At 33.6% G+C, this 11,071-nt stretch overlaps 1 protein-coding gene across 1 annotated transcript in view; it reads left to right on the top strand.

The window, feature by feature from the left end:
* The window catches only part of EPHA3 (EPH receptor A3), a 281,424-nt gene that overhangs the window by 170,439 nt on the left and 99,914 nt on the right, over nucleotides 1-11,071 (top strand). The gene's annotated exons all lie outside the window — the stretch shown is intronic.

Below are 11,071 nucleotides of genomic sequence, written 5' to 3'. Positions count from 1 at the left end.
GGCGGGTCAGGAGAGGTCTGCCACGCCATGTGGTCACCTCCTGGGCCGGCGGGGATCGAACTCATGCGAAAGTGGCTTCTAGGTGCAGTGCTTTAACCCACTGCACCATCAGGGAGGGCCCTATTATTATTATTGTTATTGCAAACTATGGCGTTTCTTTTTTAATCACACAATACAGTTCTTTGTTTCAGCTGATAATATAAAGAAAGTAGAATATACACTCTGGTAAATAAGCAGATTCCCCTGCAAAGAATCACACTCATAAATATCTTTCTAGCAGACTTACAACAGTTAAGCATTTGTTCCCAGTGGCTAGAATTCCCTTCCGTCACCGTCATTCACCTGGTTAGACATAGGCTTGTGACGTGGAAAAAAAAGTTACTGTGAAGCAGTTACCATGAATAATTGAGGAAATCAATTATCTGGTGTGCCATATAAGATCAGTCTAATAGCAGTATAGTCACAATAAATAAATTTGTTAATTCATTTTACGTTGCTGGATCCATTTTCAATCTTACATTAGTTATCACTTTTAATTTTATAAGGATGAGGAACAAAAGAATGAAAAACTGTTAAATACATGTCTCTAGGAAACCTTCAAACTTAGGTTGATTTCTATTTATGACCCTTTATATTTGGGTGGGTAACCCATGCATTTCATATCTTTGTCTCACTGAGTAAATGGCATTTATTAGATCATATTCTGATAAGAAGTATTCTCGCATAGATGCAAACAAGTAATGAAAACTGCCAGGTTTTCCCAAAGCTGCAAGGGTTAGCTATGCCTAGTGTTCCATTCCCTTGCAAATTCTCCCACTCATTTCCCTCATGAACGAAATCGAAACCCTTAAATATGCACAATGTAAGGAGACAATCACCCTGACTTAATTCCCTGAGTCAGTTAGTGAAATTCTGAACAATAACTCCACAGAGTAGTAAGGATATATAGAGATGCCTTCCCTGAAGAAACTCTTGTGAAATATGGCCAGTGCTCTAAATTAGAGACACACACACAATTGTTGCGATTTTAACACACACACCCCAAACCTCCCCCTTTCTTTAGCTCCAATTCCTTCAAGCCACACTTTCTCCCTATGGTTTCCATGTCAGCCAGCTCCCCTGAATGTTCAAGGTGGCAACAAAAATTTCCATCTTTGGTTCTATGAAATGACCGGATAGAACAAAAATAGCAGATATCTTTCTATTTCTAATCCTGAAGCTCCAGTCTCTTAATATGCTCCAGTTATTTGTACCAGAAGAGAGATGTTTCTCATCTATAAGCCAAGCATTGCAATATTTCTTCTATAATATTTTTGTATCTTTCTCTGATTTTTTCTTCACTTTAACTCGCTCCTCCTCCTAAGTGGATTTAATTTTACTATGATCTCTAATACAATGCCTCTATCGCCCACATGGAATGTGAAGTTTTGGTATAATAGTGATAATTATGATAAAAGTATGTTCATTTCTATATTTAGAAATCATCACTTTAAGGAGTTGAGGTATATTGTTTGTTTGTTATACTTATAATGCCATTAACTACTGTTACTTGTTTCTCTGGTAACTGTCCATAAGATTCTATTAAACACTTTGAAATGTTTACTGCTGTCTTCACTGGTGGAAGGTGGGAGACGTTGAGAAATTCTTTTTTCCTTAATTGGGGGAAAAAGAGAAATCTTTTTGTGTTTTTGATATACAAATTAGAATAGTCATATACGCATGTCTCCGTTGGAAAATCCAATCTTATCCATTTAGGGAATAAATTTCAGAATAATTATGTACCTCTTTCTAACTTGAAGCAAATATTTACTATAAACACAAAAATAAATGAAAAAAGACCACAGAGTTACATTCATCTTTCTGTGTTAAATTCTAAGTGGCTAGTGGCCATGAAGTTATTCAAATAGAAAAATTAGTTATTTTTAAATTGCAAATATTTTCTATTTGGCAATATTATGTGATCATAGTACAAATATTCAATTTATAAATGACACATTATAGGTTTATTTTAAATTTGCCTACTTTCAAAACACATTTATCAAGTAGTCATTTTAATAGATTTTTTTAAAAAATGGAGTGAAAAGCTGAAAATATTGTAAGTGTTAAGGTATGCATTTGAAAGTTGCAGAACTGTTCCCTCTGGATATGTAAACACAAAGTTATATTAAAAGAAAAGCTAATTTAGTAGTTTTCATTCTAAGACTGTCTGCCAGTGACTTTGCAGGTTCTTCTTTTTCCTTTTCTCCTTTTCCTAGTAAGCTTGTCCTTTTAAAGTTAAAAAAAAAATGGAGAACAAGAGAGAAGGAAAAGAAGAAGAGAAAAAATGGGGAAAAGAGATAAGCTGATTTAAGGAAATTCTGCTGATGAATATGAACCAACCCTCAAGATTCTATTCTCTTTTGGAGAACAAAGAATTAATAATAAACTCAGATAAGTAATTCTGCATTTTATCTTGCAGTGTTCATAGAATTATTTTCCTCTGAGTCTTCTACATTTTCTAGGTTTTCATTTAAATACTAGACTAAAAAAAATCAATTTTCTATATGAATTTTCCCAAGTGGGGATATAATTATGTAGCTCAAAAGCATGAAATTCACTTTAGTGTGCCTATCAACATTTGCAGTCAACCATAACTTCCCCTAATATCGCATGTTTTTAAGAAGAGAAAATAACTAAAAGGAAAGTCATAGACCAAATAATAGATGCAAGATCTGATAAAATAAAAAGTTAATAAAAACTTTATGTGGGTATAAGTGTGTAAGAGTGAGTGATGTAGATTTATACCTCAGATGTAGTACACATTTTTGTTTTGTTCTTTACCTGACCCACACATATAGCTTGAATTTGTGCATACATTGGCACACACACAAACATACACACATACATGTGTTCATCCATTGAAATGTTTAGAAACTAGTCTGCATATATGTGGAATATTTTTCTAATTTCTCTTTAATTTTTGATTAGATAAGTGATAATGTTAATAAGTAAAACAGATAAATAATAAAAACAAGATTACATGTGTATTACTTTGTCCCGTGTTTTGTCCTTAAAGTTATTAGGAGCATCTTTCTATGTGAGGAATTAACTCTTTCATATAAATGGATACCATCATTTATTTATGAAAATACATGAACCTAGCATAAATGAACCTTTCTAATTTGAGACCTTACATTATATCTAATTTTTCAATATAACTACCTTTGTTCTTATATTGTTGTATATATAAGATTACACTGGCTTAATTGTTCTATGTACATTAATATACAATAGACCCTTTGGAAATAGTATCTGAGGTTTTTAATAAGTTGAATTTCAAATGGCTACAAATTTATATTATAAACTTCATTTATAATAGTGAACATTAGATCTGTGACCTCTTTATGCTGTAGTTATAGTTGCAAAGCAACCTGGAAAATACTAATCACAGTGCATAGAAGTGATTTACTTCCCCCAAATTCTATTCCTAAGAATAGTTTCTTTCTACTGTTATTCTGGTATAAAGAAAACTTCTATGCTATTCTGAAAAAAATTTCCAGAGTGTATTTCAATATGTTCTCGGTGTATATTTGGACCCGATATATTTTATATTCACCATAATATAATAACATCCTATAAAAATGATTTTCTCTCCATCCCTCCCTTCATCATTCTTTCTGTCTTTCCCTCTCTTTCTTTCCACATTTTAGCACTTAACCATTCATTATATACCATCATATCATTTTTATTAAAGGAACTCATTCTCTGGGCTTTGGTAACTCAGAATAGAAGAACTTCAACTAGTGCCATTCACACAACACATAGCTCATCCCTAAGAGTGGGAGACAACTGAAAAGTTGGGAAAACACAGCAATCTTTGGGCCAGTGACTTATTTGCATTCTCTTTGTGGGGAAGGTCTACTGGACATATTTCAGCGTTACTGGCACCTGTCTCGCTAAATCTGATGGAACCAAAACAAACACAATAAAGTCTTGTTACTAAGCTATCTTTGAATCATACAAGATTGTGATTGATTCTGTTGTGTTTAATGGTGTGGTGGCATTTTGCCTTAGGCCTTTTTTATTGAACAGTGGAAGGAACAGAAGAAGGAAACACTTGATCACTTTGTAAATGCTGCACATTGCAGGCAGGGTTTAATGACTGAACATAGCCACTTCCAGTGTATTGAAATGGCTCAGCCTTGCCTCAAAGCATTGTACCTCTATTCAAATGGCAAAGAATAGAGTTCCTGTAAGATTGTGGAGTACAGCTCATTTTGGGAATAAACAGTTGCTTTGACCTTGTACCAGCAAATAGACCCTGTCAGGACTGGAATTGCAAGGCCAGGAAATCATCTGTTTAGTCAGTTCTGGTCTGGTCATTAGTTTGTGTTTATAGCTGGGAATTGATAATATAGGACTGTGTATATGGAGCTATGTCTGAATACTAAAAGGGCCCTATTTACCAACAGCTTTATTTTTTAATTTAAAGTTAATTCAAATTGAAATGAGCCTTTTAACCCTTAATTAGGACCATGTTTTCTCTTAAAAGTCAACCACATTAGTCAACTGGAGACAAAGTTCACTTTGCAATTGAAAGGCTGTCCAGTTTCTTTCAACAGTAGCCACCACAGTTTACCAAGTGCATTCGTTTCCCTTTCACTATGGTAACTTTACCCATTCTCTGTATCAGCATAGCTCAAACCCATCAATTACAGCTTGGAAGAAAAGTGAGCTATGTGTTTTTGGAACGAAACCAAGAATCTATCTCGAAGCTTTTCTACAATTATTATTCATTGTATAGGTAGTACTCAAAATAATTTCTATTTCAGACATTTTCTTCATTATTTTCCAAGCTAGCTAGCAGCTTGTTATTCTGCCTTGCTATTGACCATAATGCTTAGTTCCTGTTTTGTTGTTATCTCTTCATAAATACAGACTCAGCAGGTTCCCAAGATATTTCTAATGCATTCACTACCGGTTGGTATTATTTGAGCTTCCTTCTATTATTTTTTAAAATATTTTTAGTTTTTCTCAATGGAAAATTAACATTCAGTAAGAATTTCCTTGTTTTTATTCTATTGTGGCCCATCATAGGGATTTTCACTTGGTTGAGCGGTCAGTGAATGAATGAGCAAGCGCACTCTCCCTCACTCAGAATTTTAAATAGAGAAATTGAAAGCTAGATTAGAAGAAAAGGCAAATAGAAACTTGTTGCAGACTAACTGAGGGGAAATGCATTCTCTGATAAACTGTTTTCAACAAGGTGCTCATTTTCTTTGTTCTTATTAGAAAAAAAGATCTTATCACCTGGCCTTCAAAAAAATTAAAAACTGGTGTTATATCAGCATGTTTTACTATCAACTCACTACAATATAATTCCCAAACTTATAAAACATTCTACTCTAATTAAAATGTACATAAAATGAAAACTATATATAATATAGTTTTCTTATGTTCTTAGTTAAGATTAAATTATAACGGTGAGATGTTGTTAGGCTGTCAATCTTTCACTGATTCCAGTCATAAAATTAACAATGCCTCTGCATTTATACTACTCAGATACAAGAAAGTCATGCAAAAAGGTAGAAATCAATTCTTTTTCAAGGATTAGTCATTTATTTTTTCAAGATACTTAAGTCAAGAAGGAACATTATTTGTCTTCTTAGCCTAAATTATTTTATAATCTTATTGGTTAATTTTAATCCCTAAAACAGTGATAAAAATGAAGAATTTTTTTTCTAGTCTGAAAGTTTTGGTACACAACTTATTAACCTCTAAAAGTGTCCAACCTGAGGGATTTTTGAGACAGCTTAGTCAATATCCATCATTTACTAATTAAGAAAAATAATTCTGTGAAAGACAACTAGTAGCTGACTAATCATTCACTTAAATAATGTATTGCATCAGCTGTTCGATGCAGAAAAATATGGTAGTACTGAATAAACTGAATGAATGAGAAAAACTCCATCTCTCAATTGCTCAAGCTCAAACATGGAGATACATAATGATTACTAAAAATGGAATGCCAGACTTATTTATAGAAGAGAAAGTGTCAACCTTTTCATTAAAATTTGTAGATATCTGTTCAGCAACTTTGAGTTATAACCTATTTAGTAGAGAAGGCCAGATCAAAACCTGCAATTTGTCCTTCCCAGGTCAGTACTCTTTCTATAAAATTTCGAAACACCTTGACACTTACAGATAAAAGAGAGAGAGAGAGAAATCAGAGAATTTCTCAGCAAAGACAACATTAAAACGTCAGATTGAAAGGTAGCTCGGCATTCACATCTCAAGACAGGAGATCTATTTCTAATATAATAGTACCATATGGAATTGAGCTCCTTTTGAAAACTAAGATTGTGACATATATCACTGCAAGTCTTTATCATGAAGTGTCTAGGTCATCTTGGTGGCCAATACATGTTTGTTGAAAGTAAATGAATGAAATTCAAACATTACCTGAAAAAGTCTGATTCCTGTTAAATCCATGATGCTAACTGCTCAGGCTTGAGGGGGCTCTACCTCCCATTTTTAAGTTAGTAACTTAATTCTTGGGATATTCTACTTTAATTTATCAAAACAGAGATGAAAGTATCCTGCCTCACTGAACTAATCCAATAATCTGTATTACAGATTTTTGTCTAAAGAAATAAACATCTTTCGGATGCTCCCCCACACACACACACACACAAACAGGAAAAATGGTGGTAATTTGTCTCTACTTAAATGTTCCTAAGCTGATAATCACACTTTGGTTTTACAACCCTAGGGTTGAATCTAATTGAAGTAGCCTATGATTGTTATAGCCACGGATTACGGTCACCTGAGCAATGCTGTAAGTCAGAATTCTGTCATTCGGAAGCAGGTTTTGTGTGTATTTAACTTAGATGAGCACTGCTCTCACAGGTGGCCTCCCCAGGCAAAGACAGCTAGATAGAAGAAGGGTTTTTAAGTTTAAATTTAACATTTTAAATCTGAATTAGTATAATTAGTCTACCCATCTTGTCTGTTGTGCTTTTTTTTTAATTATTTTGTAGTAAGTAAAGTAAGTCATCCCTTAAAACTGATATTAAGAGTGGATATTAACATATCAATATTAGCATTCTGCTTCTTACCTGGATTTTTTTAGATGTGGAAACTCATGTCTTTGTTGGGCAGCTACTTTTATCATAATTTTACCTGCAAGGAAAAAGGTGCTTTCAAGTTATAATCACTAATATTTATTACTATGAAAAAAGATGATTAAGAAATATTTAATGACTCTTAGGAACATGGGTGGTGAGTATGGCATGTGAAATACATCTAAAGAAGCGTGATATTATACCCTCTGAATCATATACAATATTGTAGACCAATATTAACTCAATAAAAAATAAATGCAAATAAAGAGAATGTTTTCTGCTAGGATAATAATTTTGTTACTGAATATAAATTCTTCAGCCCTGTTCTCAAATGAGTGACTAATTTTGGTGTGACTAATTAATTGCTATTTGTAACAAGAAAGGAAAAATTTATTTGTAGGTTGCCCAAATATTGCATGTCATCCTATTCTTAAAGTAAATTGTTACCCTCTGTCTTCCAGCAAAAAAAGCTGGTCATCAACCCATAAAATACTTGACATCAAAAAAGAGAGAAAAGCCTAGAGGAAGACAGGAGGAGATTGGACTTTTGAAGTGGTTTCTTACTAGAAATCCATGACTGGAGACTTATACTTATTTAATTAAATAATTTTCAGGTTATGTAATTATTGTTACACATCAATGTCCTAGTGAGAAGATAGAGAACAGAATAATTCATAGTTTTAGAGAACAATTTTCTTTCAGTAAGCTATTTATAAAATCTTAAAAGCAGAGAAATCTGTTTCTTCAGAATGTACTGTTACATTTCTTTGATATCTAGGACACACTACTGTTCCTGTTGGTGCTTCAAAAGTCCTTTTTGTAAAATGAGTAAACTAGTATCTATCTTAATTATTATTATAAAAAAAACTGTTGTGAGATTCAGTTGAGATTGTACATATGAAAGTTCTTCTAAAATAGTAAAGATAGCTACACTACATACAATGCTATTTTTCAACACTTATAATAATGGTGTTTAATGATTACATATAAATTGGTAGCTAAAGCCTATTTTTTATCCAGACGCTAAAAGATACAGCATGGAATCTGTCCCTGATTGTGTAGCTCCTGACTCTGTGGACTTAAGTGTCCTCACAGTTTAATTAAAAACAGAGACTGGCCAATGAAGTTTCTTAGTATCTTTTTACCTCAGTTAAGCTAAAACTCTATTAGTACATCTCAACTGAATTCCCTTTTTCCCTTTTATTTCATAAAGAAGCACTTTCTATTGTAGCATGATGTCCCTGGTAAACACTGGGCTAGTACAGAGAGATAGAGGGACTTTAGTTGCTTGTTGACCATCTTGTGAGGAAAAAGGTATCCCATCAGGCTTCTGTTTGTATTTCTTGGACATCTATTTGACCATAATGGTGGTCATCTAGCCCTATTTGTAGTGAAGTGTGAATAAGAGAGTAATTATTTGAGAGCAATTGTGAATAAAGTCAGAATTCCTTTAGTAATCAGGAAGGAGGGTTTGACTATTAATCATGTAACTATCAGTACCAGCTACATTCCTCTACTTAAAGGTTTTCTTATCTTTTTTTTTTTAAAGATTTATTTATTTATGCATGCAGAACTGGGACAGAGGCTTGAGGTGCAGGGGTGGTAAGAAGATTCACTGGAGACAGAGTGGGTAACAGAACAGGCAGATTGATTGAAATACACTGCAAGTGGAGAGGTGGATGGGTCAGGAGAGGTCTGCCATGCCATATGGGTCACCTTCCTGCCCAGGGATCGAACTCATGCTGCAGTGGCTGCCATAGTGTCATAGTGCTGTGCTTTAACCCACAGGGTCACCAGGGAGGGCCCAAAGCTTGTGTTTTCACATTGACCTTTTTTGTATATTTAATTATGCTTCTTACAAGTCAGTCAGTTTTTGCTATCTTTTTGTGGTTTTTCTCAAATGGGATGCCTTCTGAGGAATCTTTTCTAATGATTCAATTAAGTATTTGCTCAGATGGCCAGTGTTAAATGTTTGTGTCCCTGGGTGACATGGTGATGGGAAACCCGTGGGGTTTACAATTGAGATGGAACAACAACAACAAAAAAATATACAAAATGATGTAAAAATAAACTGTTATAAATAAAAAAAGTCTGTGTCCCATTTCCAATGGAAAGGATGCATGGGATGGTCAGAATGAGATGATCGAATGAGGACATTTATATCTTGAAGGCTAGCAAAGATATTGATCAGAGTCAATGTCTGGCAAATACTACGCATATGTATTTACCTATCTGTTATGGAATCATCTCGAAGGTTATTTTTTAGTCAAAATAATATAAAACCTTGTTACCAGTCTGAATCACATCCTTCATTTCTAGGTTTATTAACTAGAGTTACTTTCAAGTTACTATCAGGAATCTTGTGTGATCATGCAGTAGCTATGAAGAGATTCTATGACTGTATGACTGTCTTGCCCTTTTTTTTTTTAAGCATTGCATAATATAAACACCCATAACAGGCAAAAAAAAAAAGGGATTGCTTAACAAATATCTTTGTGCTAAATGTTGTGAAAAACCATAAATGCCTTAAATAAAAACACACAGATAGACTTACAAGCAAACAAAATAACAAAGTACATTGGAGTCCTGTACTTAATCTTTTAAAGACTCAGGAATGCACTCTTGCAAATTTAAGGCACTTAATGATGAGCTAAATTGAAACCAGAAGTTAAGTGCATAGTTTGTTTGTACTTTATATCGTTTCCCTCTGAGGCAACATGGCAACATGATACGAGATATGGGTGGAAGTTTCTAACCAGTACTTTAGAACAATGTTCTAAAGTTTATAATCCTAATCCATGTTTGTTTAGGGCATTACAATTTATATGCCTGGCTCTCACTGTGGTACCAATGGTTGTTTGATTTATGCAAAAGGGCCATAGAGTAAGCATTGTAAGTAGGAACTAAAAAGGATTGCTATCTTTCTTAGTTACATTTTTTGGCAGTATATTTCCAAGAAACATCGAGTAGCAAAATATGCTATTGTGGAAATAATTTCCTTACTTTAAAATGGATTTTAAAATTATAAAAGTTAAGATTTGTTCTCAAAGGTTTTATTTGAAAGCAAATAACCTGTTGTTTGCAATGAGGTTGATATAAGAACGTTTTGGAATCCACTGATAAAAGTGAATCTATATGGCTTCTACTAAATGTAAGTGCTTTAAGTCGTAAATCCTCGATGTAACACTGAGACTGAAGTTTAGAGATTTAAGAAATTACTGCCTTCCAAAGCAGATTTAAAGGAAATTAATTTTTTTTTACCCTGGATTTCTTCCTCAGAGAAATATCAAGAGACCTCCTGTCAGGAGTTTCTCTATGGTTTCATTTCTCAAAGTAGCCATAAAAGTGTATCAAATAAAACAGTTCAACATTTTGAATTTTATATCAGAGTCAATGAAAATAATAGAATCAGGGCATATTTCTTTAAAAGCCGAAAATAGAAAGTGGATGCTTAATGGGCAACTTTGATAACCATTATTAACCTTCAAAAATAAGTTTTTTCTTTCTTTCTTCAGATGAAAGAACAGAAAGAATATAACATAGTTATTTACAAAGTTTTACCTAGTAGCAATTTACAAGTCTAACAGTTTAAATAGAAGTCATACCTCCCTCTCATTTATAGACATAGACTAGGACATTTATGGAAATCCTTATTTTAGGTCTTTGCTATTGAAGTTAAGGGATGATGATATCAAGAGAGAAAAAACTCACAGCTTATGAGGATCATCAATCAATAATCTTAAAGTATAGACAAAGTCATGATTTCTCCCATCCTTTGCTTATGGGATACAAATACACACAGAGATGCCAATCAGAACCCCGCGAATCTGTGATGTGTTCAGTGCAGAGTCTAGAGAGTGTGCAAGGTGTCGATTTGAAAGACGACTGGCTACATGATGACATGGCTTTGCTTTATTTTCTCCACAAATATCCCAATGCCAAGTCAAGCTGTGAAAACACGAGTTGGA

Source organism: Condylura cristata, unplaced genomic scaffold, assembly GCF_000260355.1.
Source record: "Condylura cristata isolate star-nosed mole 26May11 unplaced genomic scaffold, ConCri1.0 scaffold00003, whole genome shotgun sequence".
Lineage (NCBI taxonomy): Eukaryota > Metazoa > Chordata > Mammalia > Eulipotyphla > Talpidae > Condylura > Condylura cristata.
The sequence above is the reverse complement of the archived record's forward strand: the minus strand, read 5'-3'. Positions and strand labels throughout refer to the sequence as shown.